This window comes from Cavia porcellus, unplaced genomic scaffold (genome assembly GCF_034190915.1).
Source record: "Cavia porcellus strain 051 isolate PalLab524CR breed Dunkin Hartley unplaced genomic scaffold, mCavPor4.1 scaffold_10, whole genome shotgun sequence".
Classification (NCBI taxonomy): Eukaryota; Metazoa; Chordata; class Mammalia; order Rodentia; family Caviidae; genus Cavia; species Cavia porcellus.
Genome location: NW_026947493.1, coordinates 48,751,084 through 48,770,644, shown reverse-complemented (window position 1 = coordinate 48,770,644; position 19,561 = coordinate 48,751,084). Strand labels below are relative to the sequence as shown.

Below are 19,561 nucleotides of genomic sequence, written 5' to 3'. Positions count from 1 at the left end.
ACTAAGCCCAAAAAAAGTTGGAAGGAGATTGTCTTGTTCATTTAATATCCCAAATTCACATTCATTTCAACAACCTCAAGTTTTTTTTTTGTTTTTTTTTTTTTCTTTTTGTTTTTTTGTTTTTTTGGTCTTCTTTGAGATAGGGTTACTATAGAGTTTAGGCCAGTCTCGGGCTCATTTTGTAGCCCATGATGGTCTTGACCTCACAATAATCCTCAAGTCTCAGCCTCCTGAGTGCTGGGATTACAGGCGTGTGCCACCATGTTTGGCTAAAAATCTCAATATTTTATAAACCAAATTTTTTTCCTTTGACCAAATTGCAGAAAAAATAAGTAAATAAAAACATCTGAATTTTACATACTATTCCCTATGCTACTATATCATAAAAACGTCTGAATTTTACATACTATTTCCATGTTACTATATCTGTAGACATTTACTATAATTGTAGAGATGCACATTATAATTTAGATTCAGGACTTTTAGGTGAAGTTATACTACCAGAAAACAGCTGTATCTGTACGATTTACTCTGAACACTCAGTGAATGACTATTTCGGGACAGTATACAAAGTTCCTAATGAGAACAATATTAATAATACAAATATAATTAGTATAATTTAAGGAATAATCAGACCAGTATGATTGCATGAATAAAACCCTAAAAATAATCCTGAAGACATAAAGCTGTGATTCTTACATTTCAATCCAAATCTAAACTTTGCTAATCACATATTTTATAGTCTTGGTTGGTCTTAGGAAATTAAACTGTTAGTAAAAAAATTGGACATAAAAAAGTTCTGAAATTAGCTTAGGAAGTGCTGTAAAGTACGTGAAATACAAGAAAACATTTGTTTTCTAGATCTGTGACCTTTCCCCTTGCTATGGATTAATTGCTTTGGGAGTAGTAGTTCTTGTTCTGCTTTTAATTGGCTCAATGATATTTTATTGACTAAGTAATGAGGATAAAAATTTAAACTTTAATTTTTTTTCCGAAAAACCAGGTTTATAAGTTGGTAGAATTTTGAAGTAAACAGATTTCATTCTATATAATTATTTGTTTTCTCTCAAATAACCCATGTTCAGGGAAGAGTATGAAACAGTCCAACCAATAAGGATGCCATAACTTTGAAGGATACTGCCCATTGGCCTCGTTTAAGAATATGTAAAGGGGGCAGAGGTTGCTAGTGTGGAAAATTGTTGGTAACTGTTAAAACTCAGGTTTCTAAGAGGGATCTTTGGAAACCAAGAGGGTCCATGTTACCCCAGGGTCATTGTAGGTGTAATGATTTTCCAGTCAATGAGGAGAGTCAAGATGTTCCCAGGAGCAGGAGGTACCTCTAGAGGGGTGTGGGAAATGGAGAGGATATGGCTGCTTTGAGAAGAAGCCACAGTTCTTTTGATCATGAATAAAGGACAGATTATCGTCTCTGGTTTCATGCATAGTGGCTATGTACAATTCTAAATATATTGATAAAGTAAGGTTCACACTTATCTTTATTTAATTAATTTATTTATTGGTACCAAGGATCAAACCCACAACCTCGTGCTTGCAGGCAGGCCCTAATGGTGCTGAGCTAAATCCCCGGCCTGCGACTTTTATAAAATTAGAAACCACTATTTGGAAAAGAGTTCAGACCCTTTGTGACAGAGAAGTGTTTTAATGAAGTCCACTTTAAATTTGAAAGCCAAGAGGAACCAGGTATGATGGCGCAGGCCTGTAGTTTGAGCACTTGGGAGGCTGAGGCAGGAAGATTGCTGCAAGCTCAAAGACACTCTGGGATACAGTGAGTTCAAGGCCAGCCTGAACTATATAGTGAGACCCTATCTCAACACCTGCCTCCAAGCTACTGATAATGTTGATAATGATTGGAAAATAGAATAAGGAGGTGAATAGGCAATAAAGTACAGGGTGCTTGGCAGGGGTAACCCATTTGTGATGAGAATTTCTTATCTTGTAAAATTTCTAGGAAACAATGAGAATTCCAAGAATGAAGAATCACTTTAGGCCCGCAATACAATTTGCAACAAGCATCTGTCTTCTCCTGGTCACTGAAACAGGCATGTCATTGTTCTCAAAAAAGCATTTCTGCTTTCTGCTCAGTTGATTGGATACTTTCCCCCTGAAATATCTGTACCTTTTTATTGTCTCCAGTGTTTCACTTATTATCAATTGATGAGAAAATGAGCTTGTTTTAAAATAAATTCATCTTGCAACCCAGGCATGGTGACACATACCTGCAATCCTGACACATGACAGGCTGAGACAGGAGGATTGTGAGTCTGAGGGCAGCCTAAGCTACAGGAGTTCTAACTTGGCCTGGATTACATAGTGAGACTCTGTCTCAAGACAACAAAATCAGTAAGTAAGCAATAAAGGAGCAAATTTACCTTGCAAATTTTTAATAAAAACAAAGTTATAGCAGCAGTGAGAAAATTTTGAATGAAATCTTTTTGGTCAATCTTTTTTCAACTCTGGTTTCTGATATCTTTGTCATAATTGAGAAGAAAAACAATGGTATGTGACTGGAGGTGGAAGTAATCTAGTGGGTTTTGCGGGGAGTGGTTGGAGTCTTGAGAGTTGAACCCAGAGGCAAGTGTATACTAGACAAGTGCTGTATCTTTGAAACACATCCTCACCCCTAAATTTTACAACCTGGAGAATTCTTTGAGCAGCACATCACAGTTGAAACTTTGCTGCTCTACTCCAAAGTAGTAAAGGAGGAGATACTAAATATGAATTGTTACAAACAAAGAATAAGCCAGTCAGGTGAAGACTGACACTCCCTGGGAAAGCCATCTGTTGATACCTGTGTGCTCTGAGATCTGTTCAAGTTCGTAGTTAGCCCAATGCCTTATGAGTATAGAGCGCACCAGCAGGATTGCTAAAGGAGTGAATGGGCATGTGAAGGAACAGATATTTTCCAGAAGTATATTTTTTTTTTTTTTTTTTTTTTTTTTTTTTTTTGTCTTTTTCATTTTTATCGGTACCAGGGATCGAACTCACGACCGCCTGCTTGCAAGGCAGGTGCTTATGCCGCTGAGCTAAATCCCCAGCCCCTCAGAAGTATATTTGTAATGGGAGGATATCGATTTGATTTATCTGGTTTGGCTTTCCGTACGACCTCATTAATCAGCACAAACTGTGGGTTTTCTACTTGTGCCATGTGTGATTTGTACTTTCCAGTTCACTCACACCTCTGGGGTCTTAGAAATCATACATCTGGGAACTCTTTGCACAGAAAACTTCACGGTAAGTGCAGGTTTAATTTTGAAGTACTGCAAGTATTGTCAAGTCCAGTTTCTGTAACTTTCAGTACCAGTCTTAAAAGACAGAGGCAATTAGTTTATAGATTACCCTGCCAGAGTCATAATAAAGCAAGGGCGATTCCCAGAACTCTCTGCCTCAGGCACTATCTATCTTTCTTTAAGCATCTTGGAACTTATCCTTAGCTTGTTACTTTTTTCTGCTCAATTCTTTCTCTTTTCTGATAAGGCAGAGGAACCATAAGCCATGCAACTATATAGTACCCAGGTTCAGTTTAATTTTGTGATGCTGAGGCATACTATTTCTTTCTATAATAAAACACATTATTTGTAAATTATAACTCTTGAAAACACTACCACATTGCAGTAATGTGAGGTTTTGACACCTACTTATGATTTGAAATATTATGAACAAAATAAGTTTTGGTCAGCATTTGGTGGGGGATGTTCTTGTCAGGCAGGCAGACCGTGTCCACTTAATTTCTTTCCCTTCAGTAATGTGAATTATGCACCAAAGATAAAGCTACTATTGGGACCCTAGGAAGGAGTCTCACTAGAGGAATATTCAGTCAAGAACTACACTGATTCCTTTTTTCTGGCCAGTTTTCCATTCATTAGCACTGGCACCATTTGGAAAAATCAATTGCCCCTTTGCTAGGTTTGAAGTAGAGTGACAGAACTAAGAAAACAATGCTATATAAATTTCTGTAGTGTTTCTCTATTCAAAGATGTGGATTAGCTTTTCCCTACAATAGTTAGTAATTACTTCCCTGAAATATCACTGTGCATAAGCCGACCATTTCCCCTTTTCTTTTATAGAAAGGCACGGCCAGATCAGGTACATCCTTGGTATCTCCTAGTACCACGGACACTAAAATCACTTCACTACTGCTGGACCAAACAGTGGATGGAAGTTGGCCCATGAAAATCACAACTATTTGAAAGATTGCCTCAGGCCTGGCTCAGGATTTGTGTCTGAGAGTTCCCAGCAAGGGCTTTTGGTTTGGTTCTATCACCCTTCATATCAACAGCTTTGAATTATTTTTCTTGTTCTTGTTAGTTCAAACAAAGTAAGGAGTCCTTGGAAACAGCATTACTCTAGGGGCTTAAGTCAAGACTGGTCTTCGCATCTCTCCAGGCCCTTTCCAAATTCACACTCTGCTTAGTTCATATACTGTCTTCTCCCATGAACTACTTTTTCTTCCAGATTAATCTACATGAGTGTAAAGTCATTTCATGGTCTGAAATCTGATGGTCTGATGTTTGCCACTGTACTTACTTATTTTTTGGTATTATGACTTATTGTGACCACGGATTGAAACTTACAGTACTTGATTCCTATGCAGGTTAAAGGATGTCTCACACAGCTGCTTAAATAAGCAGATCACTAGAAATCACAAATTTACATGGGAAACTGCATTACCTACAAACTGTGAAGATGCCTTTCTGGGTTATTAAAAACCCAGAGTATTAAAAAGTATTAAAAACCCCATAGGGAGAAAAAAATGCCTTTGTGAGAAAAAAATGTTTGTGGCCTCTATCAAATATATAATTGATATTACTGGGATAAAATCCTAGTTGGTGTGACAAAATACAAGTGCTAAATGAGAGTCATGAAGAGAAACAAAATGAAGAGGTGATGGGTTTTTTGTGGTCCACACTGTCTTCTTGGGTCATTATTCTTCTACCGACTCAATGCCATCAGAACTCTGCTGCCATCAGGCAATGCTGAAGTCCCGGGCCATCTGGATCTGCTCTCATGTCAAAGTTCATATTCCCCTTTGCAAACCCAAGTGTCTATTTTCCGGCTCTTGTCCTTCCATGCTTCTTCTGGGCAGCTCCTTGTCTTCTGAACTTTTTGATTTAATAACAATCTTCCTTTTTTGTTGACCTAAATGTCCACAGCTTGGAATTCCTCTAGATTTCTGCTATCTCCCCTATAAATAGCTCCTATCACTTGCTTTCCTTGTTTCAGCTTTCACAGAGCATAGATATACTGGATTAAAGTCATAGAACTGTTCTGATCAGCCTAAGAAGTCACACAATATCCTCCTAGGCGGAGCCTTGCTGTTAGCTGCAGTCCTTGGTGACAGCATGTCATACTCTTCAAAGTACGCATGTGAAACTCACGAGAATTTTTCACCTTTCCTCTCTCTGAGCTTCTCCTGTCGCCATCCCAGAGCCATCCTGGTAGAACTTCATGCCTGGTCTCATTCCTTCATTTTGATCAAAGTTATTACAGCTTCCTACTTCTATCCTCTAAAATTTGTATTGTTGCATGCCCATTATTCCCTTACTATCTTCTATTCTAGATCAATGTAGTCCCCTCTCCTTTCCAAAACCAAGAGTAACTTCACCGCTCATGATTCCAGCTCTTTCAATTCTTTTCAGAATTTTAGCCATTAATTTTTCATCTTTTCTTATAGTCAGTATTTCCACTGATGACTTTGTTTTTATCCTGTTGGGAAATAATTCTCTGTCTCTTGTGGTTTGCAAGTCTTTGAGGAGAGGCGTAATTGTCTTTGTTCTGCACTATTTTCCCAAGTATGTTTGAATAGCATGCAGCCTCGCCAGATAGAGACAGTATCTCCTTCCAGAGCCAAGAGTAAGTACAAAATTGTCTTTTGTAAAAGAATTGAGATCCTTACAATGATCCTCTCTTGCTGATGCAAGTGTCACCTGACCTTCTCTGGGTTGCATTGTGGGAACTGAGGCATGAGGACCAGCACGAAAAAAAACACTAATATTTTGACTACTACTGTTGTCAGGAGTAACTAAAAGCTTTGTCTCTGATTTAGTGTTCCTGTATCTTTTGTCAACACTTTTTCTGTGATCACTTTTTAGCTTGGAAGTGGGTTAGTCTCAGACACTTTACAGTAATTGAAAATGATATCATTCTTTCAAATCCTCAACAAACATTCTCACTCACTTCTGTTACTGCTTAATTTTTCTCTTGCATCCACTATTCAACACACCAAAAAGAGATAACTGCACTGTTTTCCAGAATGCCCTTACAATGTACTCATATCTGTCTTGAAGTCAACATTTGCATCCTATCCTAAAACTGCTCTTTGGAAGATATTAGGATCTTTCTCATTGCCAAATTGGGGAATTATTTTTTCTGGGTCCTCATCACATGAAAGATGATCTTTATGATATTATATCTGCTTAGATGCTTTAATAACTATTTTCTACAGAATTATGTTCAAACTATTTAGACTGACAGTGTAAGGCAATCTTTTATGACTTGCAAGTTTCTTTCTCATGTCTCACTTTCTCTAGCCAGCATGGACTGTAGCTCCTCTTCCTGTATCATACTTTATACTTTCCTATGAGAATACATTTCCATATTTTCATTAGTTCATCTAATAGGAACTGTCTTTATTATCTCTTTTAAGTTCTTAAAGATTAGTCAAATGATGCTTCCCTTTGAAGCTTTTCTTAATCCTTTTCCCTAACCTGTACAGTTTTATTAGAAGGTAGTTTAATAATGTTTCTTAAAAGATTGAAAACAATATTCCAACATGATAATTTATAGCACAGTGTGATCATTTGAAACACAGTCCCTTTTAGTCCTTACATAACCTACCAGATCCCTATATTACCTTCTACCCTTTTCCAGACAAAGCAGAGAATAGTTATTTGCCACTACAATGAACGTTTGTTATAGGTTGTTGAAATTTTTCCAAATAGTTAAAGCCAAAAATTGTTGGGTAACTTAGAAAGCATGGAAATTGATATAAATATATCTATAATATTTTATTTTAATTAAAAGCATCTAAATGTATACTCAATTTTAATAACCTTTTGTTGTAAGTAAAGTTCTCTTAAGCATTCACATCTGCCTGCCAGTTGGTGTTCTGTGTCTCTGATTATACTATCTCCTTAAAGTATACTCTGCAATTTCCACCTTGGCTTTCTTAAAGTGGCTTGAAAACTCGTGAACAACCCAAGAGACTAAATTCAAGTCTCTTCTATAGTTTTATGTTTTTTTTCTTAATCTTTACAATTTAGGTTTGTTTGGTGGTGAGTTTTCTTAACACCTTCTTCCTAAGGCATTCATTTTAGTTTTAATAGAAACAACTCTTTCTTTTTGAGCACCCATAGTTAACTCACAGTTAATTAATGAGTAAATATTTACTTAAATGTATACTTGTAATACAAGTGAGATGAGGTTTACTGAGTTGGAAGCAAACATAGCTGATCCTCAATAAGCACACAGCCCTTGCTGTTGGGGTAACAGCACACATCATCTCGGAGCAGCCCATGGCCTGAGCACTGAGCTTTCCATGTGGCTTAATCTGTGTGATTGTGGACATGAAAAGAGCATTGCCCAATCTGGTGAGCTCTGAAAGCAGAAGGTTAAGATGGCTTCTGTTGCACTTAAATTAATCTTAGTTAATAGCATTGATCTATAAGGAGGAGAACCAAACAGAAATTGCCTGAAATTCAAATATAAATGACTCAAGATGAGCTAGAGCTTTGCCAAGCCTGGAATTTTATACAAAGTCACAGGATCTCTCACCCTCTGGCTCACTCTCAATGAAGATTAGATGATCAGGCTCTGAGTTTCACAATGCCACTCAAATTTTTATTGCTTTCTTTTTGCTTAAGGCTGTAAAGTGCCACACAAATAAAAGATGTCATGTGATTAAGGTCTAAAATGGCCTCTGAAGTATAAGCAGGGAGATCAGGTACTGGTAGACAGAGCTGTATGTCCACTGCTGAGCTGCCAGATGCTGCCCCTGTGTCCATAAGGCCTGGAAAACATTCCATAAAACATACAGAAGAGTCTAACATATTAAAATGTAAAGTTACTGTGTACTCTGATATAAGAGAATAAATAAAGCATGGAACAAGTTAATTCTGGAATGAATGGGATGAGAGTAATGAGAATCTGCGAAGCAGTTTTTCCATGGACAAGGAATTAGTTAGCTTGTCCTATTTGATATCTAGCATTGCAGGATTTTTTTTCAGTGTAAATTAGCACTATGATAGGTTCTAGGTTGCTCAATATAGTTCTTTTTATATTAGTAACTCTGGATGGGCAGGACCTATAGTGAATGAGCACATTTCCTCACTATTGATGTTTTTTGGTCATCTTATGAACAGGAAAGTTAGCTCTCTTTCTCTGCATGTCCTTTTCTCTCCTATCTCTTCTTCTTTGGCCAACATCTATAAAACATTTTTTCAGCTCTAAGAATTTCTCCTTTTTACAGAAATGTGCATGGGAGTATGTCATTTGAAGGCAATGAGATCATGATGAAGTGAGTTGTGTTACACTAAAAGCAGAAGAAATAGTGAAGAACAGAAAAAATACAATTTTGAAGAACACTGGATATTCTCAGTTGACAGGCATTAGCAATATTTAATAACCAGCTGTATAATAGCTAATTTAAGAAGCAACATTTTTTCCTTTTTTTCCTTTCCACTATCTTTTTGTCCCCACAAAGGGTAAGAATTTCAGATCCGATTTTTCACTTTCTATGTCAGTATTCAATAAGGATACCTATCTGTATCAGTGGTATCAAAGGTTAGTTATGTGAAACAGTCATTTGGACATCTTAATTTCAGACACATTAGTTATATTTTGCTTTTTTAAAATTATAAAATCTTGGGAAAAAAGGTTTACAAAACTAAATAGAACAATATATTGAAAGGTCACATTTGGAATGTATCATAGCTGAAAGAATGGGAAGCATCAAGTCTGGGTGGGCGTTCCATCCACTACTAATCCACTACTAATAGTAATGTAATCTAATGCAAGTCGCCTCGTTTCTGCAATTTTTCTCTCTCCACCCATAACATAGTAAAAACAAGAATTTCTTCATGAAGAAATATTTTTAAAAACTCTCTTAAACCTATGAAGAGCTGTTTGCAAGAACTGACTTCCCTTCATTACTATTCCATATGCTTTCTATACAGAAGCTCTCTTCCCACTGCATTTCTGACAACACTAAAAACTTTCCACCCACTCTGAAGATTTCATTGGGTCTAGACTGTCTGTCATTTACTGATCGACACCTTTCTTTACATTGCTTTTTAAAATGGCACGGAGAGTTGGATAACAACTGAATTCTGCTCAATGTGCTATGTCTCATGAGCAGCTCCATGTACACAGTATGTAAAACACTGTCTTCAGGAGTGGTATTTCAGGCTTCCAACATCCTTAAATTTGAGGAAAGAGTTTTGGGAAATGTTATCTAAAATTAAAGCATAGACTCTACTCTTCATTTCACTTTTTAACAGATAGAATTTTAACTTTAGGAGCTGATATTCAGATTCTTTCTCTGGGCAGAACCGCGACTAGGAAAATGAAACTGCACTCACTCAAGGGTTGAGGCTTGCCTGAAGGAGGCTCTAAGATAGAGTGAAACAGAGAAAGGCTAATGTTAACCAGGAGGTAATGAATGTGTGTGGATATGGCACGTATGCATTTGTGTTTCAGATTTTATTATAGTGGTCTGCATAAGGCAGAACAAGAAATACAAGGGGCTATTTTACAGCTGTCAAAAATGTTTAGCTTTCTATGAGTGCTAGAAGGGAAAAGTCACCAGCTTTATTACTAGTACATATTTTACTTAGGGACTTTTAGGTAAGTAGTACGAGGGACTGTCTAAGCTTAAAGTATTAAACAATGGATGAATATAGCATCCTCATTCTTACAGGGCTTAGAAAATGAATGATCTTAGCTTGGCTTGAAAGCTATAGAATAGAATATATTTTTAGCATAATAAATCTTTTCAATCCGTTCAGAAAATAGATCCACAGAAAGAGCAAACAGATGGAAGCCCATGTGCTGTTTTGTAACATGTCCAGGGTTTTAAACTGGATAAACACTGAAACCCTGCAGCCGCAAATCTGCCCTTTCTCAAACAAAATCCTATGAGATTATGAGAGCTGCTCTAATCAAATATGCACATTTAAAATCCAGGAACCTCTGCCAACTTCTCTGCTAGGACCATATGATAAATGGTTTCAGTGCATGGACATTAACCCATTTCTTATTAATGAAAATATGCATAAGTACTTCTAGGATGCTTATTACGGCAACAATCCCAGCATTCAGCATATTAGATCACGTAGAGAATCCTACTGAAGTATCATGAAAACTAAGTTATTTTGCCATATCCTCTCATCATATCATCTAACAGACTCTATAATAATTTGAGGCTATGAATATAATTTTATTCTATTTCCCAAATAACTAACTCTAAAGCTGAATCCTCATGGGAGAATTCATTAAAAATTGTATTTTTAAACTTTGCTCTATCGTTATGTATTTCACATTATTCCTTACATCCACTTTCTTCTTGTTCTATGTGGCTATGATTTAAAAAATTTCATTAAAAAATCAGTTGGATTTGAAGGTGTAGAATAGAAAATGATATTGCGTAGGGAAGAGGTGAAATATTCTTGAGACTTATACCTCCATCAATGATCTGTAACCTATATATCAGCAAGTAGCCATTTATAAATATGTGCTGAACGAATGAATGAACAAAAGTTGGAGAGTAAAATCTCTTTACAATTTTTGAGTGCCAAGGTAGTAATTAAAGGAGTCTTTTCATTTGTTCTTTGTCCACACATTTTTTAAAAAGTCATGGGTAAGTGTTTGTGTTTTGGTTGAAATTTTTCACCATAGTAGAACACATTAGCTTAGATCTCAAGTGAGTGTGTTATAAAATCTATTCATTGGAGTCCAGCACTGTACTGCATGTAATCCTAGCACCCAGGAGGCTGATGCAGGAGGATTATTGAGCCTGTGAGCTTAAGAATAGCCTGGAAAATATAGAGACATCTCATTTTAAATAAAATAAAGTGGATTTGTTATCTCCTTTTTTAAAAATACAACCATAAATAATTGTTTAAATAGTTTAGAAATGCTTGTTATTACTAATTTATTCACTTATTTCCCCAAACAGAAGTTAAATCTTAGATTATCTGATGCTATATTCAAGCCAAGATTGCAAGCTTGATAGACACAGGAGCTTCAGGGGTGAATGCATCCAATCCCTTTCTTTGGGGAACTCAGAGAGGAGAGAAGGTTGAGACTGACACTTACATACACAACTGCAGTTTTGGTTTCCATGACAGGGGATGCCTTCGCTATTGTGAAAATAATGTCAGTCTGCAGATAGTTAAGCACAAGAAATAGGAAGACTTTCTGGAGAACTGAAGGACAAAGACATTGCCTGCAAGGGCAAAACAATGGCCATAGGAGAAAGGGTAGTGTGTCCAGAAAGGGGCTATGCAGTGGGGTGTCACTGGAATAGGGGACTGGGAAAGCAGTGGGAAAGATTAGGACTGAAACATAGGGGAGAATGTGGGAGGAGATGTGGCCACACAGGTAAACATAGGTGAGCCAGAGGTGAGCAGTAGGAGAAAAGCCAAGGGAAATGAATGGGGGTCTTCTGGGAGGTGCACTGTCTGTGTTAGTTAAGAGTCCCAATAGCACAGTGACAGAGGTATCCAAGGGCAGAGGAGGCATATCTCCCTAAGAATGATATAAATCAAGATGCTCTGAATTCTTTGGAAAAGGGAACAAACCCTGGAATTTATAATGTTATTAAATCAATTCACACATGGATAGATCTCACAGGTGACTTATGGAAGAATAAACTCAGTATCAAATTGACTTCCCTACCTATGTGCAAGTTACCTCTCCCTTTTCTCTTCTCCTCCTGAGCATTTGGTGTGTGCTCTGAGGATAAAAACTAATTTTACTAATAGCCAGCTTTCCTCATCCCCAACCAGCATAAGAAGGTCAATCTCTCTCTGCTAAATCAAGTGACACAATCTAAAACCAAACAGAAGTTAATTCTTGGATTATCTGATGCTACAGATATTCAAGCAAAGAACCTCTTCTTTACAGCAGCCAGCTAAAAGGTGACCAGGCTTAAGGCTGTTTGGTTATTTCCCTGCAGCATTTAAGTACTAAAAATAGCTTAAAAACCAGGAGCAAAGGTAACACAAGGATATTATGTGGCTGTTGTTGCTGCTTACATTTAGCTATCATAAATGGTACAGAAATCGTATAAAAGGAATAAGTAGAAACATAAATAGAATTTACATCTGTAAGTGCTTTGAGTTTTAATGTGCTCAAAACTTTTAACTAGTTAAGTAAGTAAAATGATTTTTTTCAAAATATAAGTTTTCTTCTGCAGAGTTTTTCAATAGAAAAGAGACTAAGGAATCAATTACTTCACCTCACCCCCAATTTTATTTTATTTAAGAAGAAAAATCTCTAAAGAAAGAGATTTACCATCCTTGGTAACCTAGATACAAAGTCTCAGGAAATATCTAAATTAATCTCTCATGCTAAAATGTAAACCTATTTTCCTTTTATTTTTTCCTCACTGAAGTAAGGGAACAGCTGTCCATAATCTTCATCATCTGCTTGCAAACTATTCTTATCACACCTCAGCATTTTCTTCTTTAAGTTGGCTATCTCTCTCTTCTTTCTTTATTGTTTATAGACACAAACATTTTGCTATAATTCCTTTCTGTTAGAAGGGAAACTTCAACATACAGACCAGCTACCCTAGTAGGATTTGTGTTCTGTGAGATCTAGTTGGAAAGAGTTAATTGTTTGAAGTTCCTAGTTCTTGAATTCCTATACTAGTGTTAGAATTACATTCTTCTTGTTTGAGGCACTAATATCATAGGCAATGGATACAAAAGTAGGTGTAAAACAAATTTACATATGAGATCTTCAAAGAAAAACCATTATTTTAGGATGTAGATCCAGACTTTAAAAAGGGACTAGAATATTTTATATTACAGAAATTAGCTCAAATGGATCAAGGTATAAAAGTTAGAACTATAAAATTCCTAGGAGAAAACAGTGGAAAACTTTTGTGATGTTGGATTTAATTATCATTTATTTGATGTGACATCTAAAGCACTATCAACAGAGTGAAAAGACAACACACAACTGGGAGAAAGTAGGTGAAAATTATAATTCTGATAAAGAATCCAGAATAAAAATACACACAACCCAATTTTAAAAAATGGGAAAAGAATTTGGATACACTTTTCTCTAAAAAAGATATGCAAATGGCCAATAAGTACATAAGAAGTTGTTCAGTATCACCAACCCTCACTAGATAATAAGATATACAAATTAAAATTATAATGTAATTCCAACATGTGCCTATTAGGATGGCTAGTATCAAAAAATAACAAGTGTGTGTTAGAAAGGATATAGAGAATTGGGAACTCTATACTGTTAGTGGAAACATAAAATAGTACAGCTGGGGAAAATGGGATGGCAATTCCACATATAATTAAATGCACAATTACCATATGACCCAGCAATTGAACTTTTGGACATATAAGAAGAAAATCAATTGTGAAGAGATATCTGTGACTCATGATCATCACAATAGCTAAAAGCTAGAAGCAACTTGAATAACCATAGATGGCTGAATATATAAACAAATGTGATACATACACATAATAGAATATTACTCAGCCTTAAAAAGGAGGGAAATGTGACACAGGGACACATGCTTTCACTTGAATGACCTTTGTGGGCATTCCATTTAGTGAAACAAACCAGTTATAAAAGAACAGAGTGTATGATTCCACTATACGTGAAATATACAGAGTGGTCAAAAATCATAGAGACAGAAAGTACCAGGTTTCCAGAGCCTGGTGTATGTGAGATGTTAAGGTTTCATGGGTTCAGAAGTTTTGTCTGGGGAGATGACAGAGTTTTGGAGATAGCTGGGGCAAGGGTTGCATAGCATTGTGAACTGCACACTTAGCTATGGGGAAAATGGCAAGTTTCATTTTACATATATTTTACCACAATAAAATAAAAATGGAGCCAGAGTGTAAAGGGGACTGTGGAGGTGCTCTAGAGAAACTTTGCAGAGGATCTTGTCCATTTCTACTCTTGGTTCTAGTGCTGATGGCCATGGTGGTGGAGGGGGAACAAATGTGAGACAGACTGCAAGCCTTGACTCTGTAACTTGACCCTATGAACCAGCGTATATGTACTTTCACAGAAAATTCTTATAGCTGAAAATAAAGTCTGTTGACCCCAAGGGAATACTTGGGCTTTGACTTGTGCTCAGATCTAATACCTATGGTTTCCTGGGTCATCTGCAATCATTTCATCTGTGTGAGCCTTGGTTTCTTCATTTTTAAAATGGACCTAGTTATGATATCTACCACTTAGATGGTTCTTAGATTCACATGATACAATAAAAGTAAGTGTTTAATACATTTCATTTATAATTTTTATTTTGGGTAAAGAAAAGTGCAAGTGTTGCCTTTTGAGAGTTTAGTTTCCAACAAAATCATACAAGTCTTCTCTCTGAGATCCTGGAAACTAGCAGGAGTTTGGAAGCAGAGCATTACAGGTATCAAAGGTCCAGCTCAATTTAACTCGTGGCAAGATTAGCAGAGGGTCTGCCCTGAGCAACGCCCTGGGCTAGGCCCAGTTGGAAGATGGTATCTGTGCAGAGACTCTAGAAGCATGAGAACCTACTTCCTGGGGCTGAATTTGCTTCATAAAGCTTTTACCATGGCAACAGGGAAGCAACTGCAGAGCCCGGCAGCTGACACTGTGAAAAATATCACCTGCTCTCAAGGTATCCAAAATTGCACAGCATGACTCATGATGGGGTTCTCTTTTTGGTATCTGCTGGGTCATAAATGCTGAGCAAACATATGGTATTAAAGAGGTTCTTAAGATACAGCAATCTTGTAAGGAGTAGAGAGCATGTTCATAAAAGCAGAGATGAAGGGTTTGCAAAATGACTTGCACAGAACATGATGAAATGCTCATTAAGTCAATAAATACATCCTTCCTGTTCTTTAGAAGCCAAGAAAGACTGGGTTCTGGGAAAGCAGTGTGAGCCCATGTGACAGATATCTTATTCTCTCAGCAGGGTGATAAGGCCGGCAGGGTGACAAGGGCCCCAGAGAAGATAGACCATGCATACTTATATTAAGAAGCCAGAAGTCATCCTACAGTACAATGACATGCAGAATGCAGAATAGTCTTTGCGTAGTCAAGAAGATGAGGTGGTGGCACTTAAGCTGAGATATAATGACAAAAAGGTTCTAGGCCTTGAGAAGCAAAGAGGATTCCAGCCACAGAAGTGTCAGAGGTCAAAGAACTAGGAAGGTGTCTGAATTTGGAGGATGCTATCCTAAATTTGGATTTTTTTCCTAAATTTGGTAGAAAATCATTAGAGAGTTTTAAACAGGGGAGTGATATACTGTGATTTATAGTCACTTAAAAAAGGTAATTGCAGCTGCTGTTGGAGATTGAACCGGATAAGAGGTGAGAGCCAAGCAGAAAGAAACTGAATTGTCTGAATGATAAATCATGCTCCTTGGAATAGAGCAGCAGAGGTAGAGAGAAGAGAGTAAGAGATGCTGATTGTGCTTGCTTATTTTCAGGTAAGGTAAGAGTATCTTACTCAATGCTGAGGTATGAGCCCTGCAGCACATTATCCCTGAGTACTGCCCCAAACTTCCACCCATTCTTTACTCCTGTGTCTTGTCTTTATGACTAGATTGACCCATCACTCAGCCCAGAGATACTGTGGTGAATTGAAAACTGATGGCCAATTTAAAGACCAGGTGAACTGAATCAGTGTGGTGCTGTGTGTAAATGTCCCACCCAGCATAAAAAAGGAGACCTGGAGAAGTTTTCCCAAGTGGTGTTGTTTGGAGCTGTTGGTTTTCCTGGAGTATCTTGTCCTGCTGGCTTCCCTGATATGAATTTGGCTGTTTTATTGGAAGAGCTTGTTACCTTGAGAATGGCTGTAGTTCCCTTTGGGGGAGTTTTGAGCTTTTCTTCGAGCATTTTTCCTGGCTCTAGAGGGGAAGATGTATGCTGTTCAATCTCCAGGAGAAGCTTGTTATGTTGGTTTTTTGTTATGGACTTGGATGTTCTCATCATTGGAGGAGCTTAGGAACTCTTTGTTGAGGATAGCTGTGGTACTTCTTAGGAGAGCCCTGGTCCTTATTTTGAGCATCACTTCTTGGCTCCAGTGCAGAACTTTTAACCTACTGGCACAGATCCTTCATTCTACTGGCATAGACTTTCTAGCTTCCACGGCTGACCTTTGAGCCTTCCAGGTGCAGGTCCATGAAACAGACTTGCACGAGTCATTGTCGTGGGCTCTATATCTCCAGTTGGACTCCAGTGGGAGGCACTATCACTGGTTCTAGGTTTTCAACTGAAATCATTCAGGATATTGTTGTAGGATCCAGGCCCATGGCTGGATTGTCTAGGTTTTAGTATGTGGACAGATTTCCTACACTTTGCTTGTATTTGACTCCTTGGGAGACCATTATAAATAATATTATAAATTATGTGTCTGTATTGTCTTGCTCCCCTTGCAAACCCTGACTACAAAAGATATCAAGCACGTACCATGCGTGCAGCACTGGTCTTCCCTACCCAGGAATTTACCACAAGAAAGGAAATATAAGGTAAAAATACATTTTACCTGTAAATAATACAGAATGCAGCAAGTTCCCTGAAGGCAAAATACTGGTCTTTTTGAATGAGAGTACAGAAGCCTAGGAGTACATGGCTAATCCCTGAAGAAAGGCTCTTTAAGATGATGTGAGAAGTCACCAGAGGTTTCAAAATGGATGGTGACATGATCAGATTAGCAAGCAGGTTGAAGTGGGGTGAAAATGGCAAAGTGAGACAGGTTAGAAGGTGGGGGAGTAACACAGGAGGAGACACTGGCTGTAGTAACCAAGGTAAAGATGGAGCCAGAGGATGAGTATAAGACTTACTGAGGAGCCACTATAAACCACTGAATTTGGCAATTGACCCCAAGATTGTGGATGGATGGGGCTAGGAGAAACCCAAGGGAGGGAGGACTTGCAGATTTCTTAGCTTTTAATCCCTCCAACCTTCCTTTCTTAGCCCTATTCCTTTCCTTTTCCTCCCCTTGGTTTCCCTTCCTTCCTTTCTCTTCTTCTCTCTCCCTACTTTTTTCCATAAAAAACTGAACAAACAAAATTTTCTGTTTCATTTTATCTGTGATTTTTCATAGGCGATAAGGTCAACTGAATGTTACTACATTTCGTTAGTCACTAGGTTTTATAATTTTACAGTCAGGACTAAACATATGGGGGTTAGACACATGTGTATGTATACAAATGTGTGTGTTTTAACTAAACTATTATTTTAATGTAAAATAAGAGTTTACATGGAATAAATCTACTAGAAAACAGATTAATAGCTCCAAATTTTCAAACAATGTCAAATGCTTATATTTTACTCTGTAAAGCTCCTTATTATTTACTTATGATTACCTCCCTTGATAGTGGCAATGGATTTCTAGCAGGTAAGGGCCATCCATCCAAAGTCACCTCACTTTAAAGGAGTAAAGCTGGGACTTGAATTAAGATCTTTATACTTGAATTTAGTGTCCCCTTCCCTACTCTACTCCCATATAGGCCTTCTTTAATACAGTGTTTGAATAGAAATAGAGGTAAGAGCAATAGCAATCTAATAATCACACATGTTAACAAGTACTATAATTATTTAATAATTCCAAAAGTAGGTCAGAAGTCTTTATAGGTCCTTCCAACATACTCTTGGGCATGCAGGGACCAGATCAATTATATTTAGTGCCTGATAATCATGATTACAAAAACCATTAGACATAAATTAAGAGTAAAAACAAGCTGCAACAGGTCAAGGTCACCAGTCTCTGTTTTGTTCACTAGATAATGTTTTCTCCTAAGAAATAAAAATTGACGGAGGAAATATAGTCTTATCTTAATTTGTATGTTGGGCATTTAAATCTTTAAAAAAACACTACAGTATGTTAAGAAATACCACAATAAAACTTAGTACATTACAGGTTTTTTCAAGGAGGTCAGAAAACACACACTTGACTCATATGGAGAAGATGAGTAAGAATGGAAATAGGGGCCAGATATATCATGCATGTCTGCAATCTCAGTACTTGAGGAGGACTGGAAGTTCCAGCCCAGCCTGGGCAACTTAATCACTTAGTGAGAGTCTGTCTCAAAGTAAAAAATAAAAATAAGTGGCTGGGGATATTTCCCAGTGTGAAGTCCCACAGTTCAATCCCTGGCATAAAAGCAGAATAAAAATTAGAATAAAAATGAGGAACAAGACAAAAAGAAGGATGAGGAGAAAGGGGGGGAATATTTAATTTAATTTTGAGGTAGGAAAGTCTCAGAGGGAAGAGGTAATGTTGAAAATAAATAAGGAAAACTCATGAATTTAAGGAAATTGGATGATTCTGCCTGAAAAAATCATTATAGGTGAAAAGAAAGATTTTTATTAAATGATTTGACAAAAAGATGAGAAGTAGAATAATTTAAATATGGAGATCATAGGTTGAGTAGTTTTGAAAACTTCAAGTGCTAAAGAAAATTATATTAGTTTATTTAGGGACACATTAAAATAAAAAAAGATCACAAGACTCACTATGGGGATACTTCACAAAGAAAAAATGGAATATTAAAAGGACAGCTATTACAGAGGAAAATAAAAGCCATAGGTCAGATACATGCAAGTGTATCCAGAAAAAGTTTCACACCTTAGAGACAGAAAGAGGTACTATGCACAAATTATGCATTTGACTCAATCTGGGAAATTAAAATCTCACTTTATCATGTTTCAAAAAAACCATCCTGAAAGTCACATATTCTTAGACAAACCCATTGTGCAAATTAACTGGAAAGAAGTTTCTGGAATAAATATACAGTTTAGGTAAATGAAAAGTTGGCTTGTGAAGTTACTCATTTAGGAGACACCATGAATTTTTAACAAATTATCTGTGATGAAGAAAAGTCTGAGACTCAGGATTAGCTAGGGGCTTACAATAAGGACAAATATGTGTTTATGAGATCGGGGCAAAGTAGAATTGAGTTCAAGTAGGCTGGAAGTCAAGGAACTGAGCTCAAGCCACCAACAGACACATGGAGTGTTTTAGTCTGAACAAATTAGGTTCCAGCCTCACAGCCAGAAACCAGACTGAACTTCAATGGAGCTAAAGGTTCAGGCTTGCTGTATGTATATCACTACCCCACTGTAAATGTGCAACTGATTTGCTGGGATTAATCAGCACAGATCAAGGATCTATCTGCCCTATTTCTCTACCAGCGACAGCATAGCCACACCTTGAGGAGGTGTGGCTATTTTTCTTATTGTCTTCTTCCTTTTATTTGTTTTTCTGATTGTTATTGTTTTATATGAGTATGCAGATTGTTTCTAATTTCTGTTGTTCTGTCCTTGTTTTTATTTCTTCTGTCTCTCCCTCTTGTCTTTA

General features: G+C 37.1%; 1 protein-coding gene across 1 annotated transcript in view; it reads right to left on the bottom strand.

Moving 5' to 3' along the window:
* The window catches only part of Kcnb2 (potassium voltage-gated channel subfamily B member 2), a 413,898-nt gene that overhangs the window by 91,752 nt on the left and 302,585 nt on the right, over positions 1–19,561 (bottom strand). The gene's annotated exons all lie outside the window — the stretch shown is intronic.